A 3,039-nucleotide genomic window follows, 5' to 3' on the forward strand; every position below is an offset into this window, starting at 1 on the left:
CGGGGTGGGGACACGGGGGGATCATCGGGAGGTGGGGGAGAGGTGTATGGGCCTGCGTATGGGGGAGTTGTAGGAGGAAGCATTTCACTTTCATTTGGCTCATCCCTTTCCTCCCTCCCTCCCTCCCTCCCTCTCTCCCTCGCTACCAATTTACCTCCCTAACCCCCCTACCGACCTACCTACCTCTAACCTGTTCTTCCCACGTCCCCTTTTTAGGGCATCAGTGGCTCAGGACTTGGCTGCAGTGGACCTCCACGAGGTCATTGGCAGTGGAGGCCAGGTGAAATCCAGGGGGTGGGGGAAAACGGGGGTAAAGGGGGGGGGTGAGGGGGAATAGGAGGGGCAGGGGCGATTGGAGGGCGGAAGGAGGTGGGCACGGGTGTGTTTTACGAAGGGAAAATGAATCTGGGGGAAAGGGGAAACCCCACGGAGGAGGGAGCGTGTACCTGAAACCCGACACGCAAAGGAGGTTGGAGGGCGGACTTGCCTGGGGGTGTTTCCGGGGGGTTGCGTGTGGGAGCCCCGGGAGGTAGGGTTCCCCGTTCGGGGGCAGTCCCTAGTGGAGGGCCGGGTAGGGAGGGAAATATAAACAACCATGTATATATGACCCCCCTGGCACGCAACCCCATGAAGGCACGTCCCTGGGCATATATATGGCCGACCCGGGTTCAAATCCGCCTGCCGGCTCCTCGGGTGTTTGAGGAGTGTTGAAATGGGAGGTGGCCCCAATGGGACGTGATAACATCAACATGCGAGCTGACCAGGAACTAAGTTGATGCGCCGTTGATCCGCTAGATTTGGTTGGATGCTGGTGGTGAGGTGCCGAACCCAACGAATACATTCTGAAGTCGGATGGGGTGACGGATTAGGGTGCCACTCTAGCAGGGGAGAGCAGGGACTGCCCCCTTTCCCGGGGGCCGCTGGCGAAGTTAACCACCCTTTAACAACATACATATACATATATATGTATGTATATGTATGTATATGTATGTGTGTTTGTGCTTCACAAACCCTAGTCGTGACACGACCCTATGCGGTGTCGTGTGGGTTTTCCTCCTGCCGCTCTCCTTGCTCGGTGTTCCTGTGTGTGTTCCTGTGTGTGTGTGTAGGGGTGTGTGTAGGGGTGTGTATCTGTGTGCGTGTGTGTATAGGGGTGTAGGTTACATGCATCTGACCGGGCCTAACACTGGCCAGGGACTGCTGCCCAGTCCCAACGCAAAGACCGCCTAAGCTCTCTCGCGCGGACGGGAGCGTGAGGGCCGTGAGGGGCCTATATGCCCTCTCCTAAGCAGCCGAGAGCCGCAGGTCCGTTAGCTCCGCTCTCCCCCCCGGGGGTGAGAGGCGTCGCACGCTCTCACGAGTCAAGGCTCCGTCACGCGTGTGTATAACTGTTGCTCCGCCTCTCGAGCTCCCCCTCCCATCCCCTACTTTTCCCCTTCCTGGCCCCGTCAGGGTGTAGTGTTTAGGGGCACCTTGCACGGACTGGAGACCGCCGTGAAGGTACGGCAGTACGGCAGTACGGAGGGGGGTATTTAATTTGCGCTCTGCTGGGTGCTGGGTGCTGGAATGGCGCCTCGGCCTACGACAATAACATTCGAAAGAGAGAATATAAGTGCCATTAGAATTAAATGCGCAACCGATCTCTTTAACTCTCCTCTCTCTTCTCCCCCGATATGGCTTTTATCGTTTCCCCCTCCCCTCCCTCAACCGGAAGGCCTCATGCCGATAGCAGACGTTGTGTGACTCATGTCCTGTCTTCTCTCCTCCCTCACGCCACGCATTGTACGCGCACGTGTATTGTCGTACGTGGTACGGCAGGTATGGGAACATAACGGCAGGGCTCCCTTGGAGCATGACGGCGAGTGGCTGTCGGCGGAAGTTCTAGACGGTGGCGGCGGCGGCGGCGGCGGAGGGGGAGGGGGAGGAGACGGCCAGCCGTGCGGTGGCGGTAATGGGGCCGCGGAGGCGATGGCGTCCAGCCGAGATTGCATTCGGCAGGCCAAGCGCGGCGCGATGGAGGTTGGTTGTTTTATTCGGGTTTTACGACGGTTCTAACTTTAAAGTGGGTTGCATACGATGGTTGTTACAAGAGGGTTTTGCCCGGAGTTTTGTTTTGTAAAAGTGTGATGCAAACTTAATATCGCCCGATTATATAATATATGATTTGTGAATGTCAGCACCCTATCGTGAATCCATTCCAGACTGTTGGATCCGATATTTTGATCCAAATTCTCTCTTCCACTTTCTCTCATCTCTCTCCATCGGCCCCCCGCCGCCTTTGTTCGGATGCTCTTTCAGGTCGCTGTGACGGTTACACTTTCACATCCTAATGTCGTACAGACGTACGCGCACTTTTCCGATGTGGTGGTTGTGGAGCGGCAGCCGGCAGCCGCTTCCCATCACTCCCCTCTATCCTCCTCCTCCTCCCCGTCAACCGCTAGTGGTGGTGGTGGCGGTGGTGGGCCTGGCAGCCCCGGCCCCGGGCCTCTGCAGCTGCGGCTGTGCGCTCACGACGATCCGGTGTTCCGGGGGCAGAAGGCGGGGCCGCTAAACACCGTGCTGTGCCTGGTAGGTCTGGAATTAGGGGAGAGGGGGGTCGAAGACAGCAGCTCGGGGAAGGAGGAGGGAGGAGGAGAAGGAGGGAGGAGGAGGAGGAGGGAGGAGGAGGAGGAGGGAGGAGGAGAAGGAGGGAGGAGGAGAAGGGGGAGGAGGAGGAGGGAGGAGGTGAAGGGGGAGGAGGTGAAGGGGGAGGAGGTGAAGGGGGAGGAGGTGAAGGGGGAGGAGGTGAAGGGGGAGGAGGTGAAGGGGGAGGAGGAGAAAGCTCAGGGGGCTTAACAGACGGGACGGGACGGGAAGGGGAGGTGACGGGAGGGGGTGGAGGCCGTGAAAACGCACGGCATCTCTCCCTCAACAACACAACGTCCGGTCCTCCCCTCCCTCTTAAACTCCCCTTTACCTCCTTACTCAACTGCACAACCTGACGACATTCTACGACCAATTGTACGACCGTTGTACGGCAAACAACTGCACGTTTCAGGA

Source organism: Volvox carteri, assembly GCF_000143455.1.
Source record: "Volvox carteri f. nagariensis unplaced genomic scaffold VOLCAscaffold_34, whole genome shotgun sequence".
In the NCBI taxonomy this organism is placed as follows: domain Eukaryota; kingdom Viridiplantae; phylum Chlorophyta; class Chlorophyceae; order Chlamydomonadales; family Volvocaceae; genus Volvox; species Volvox carteri.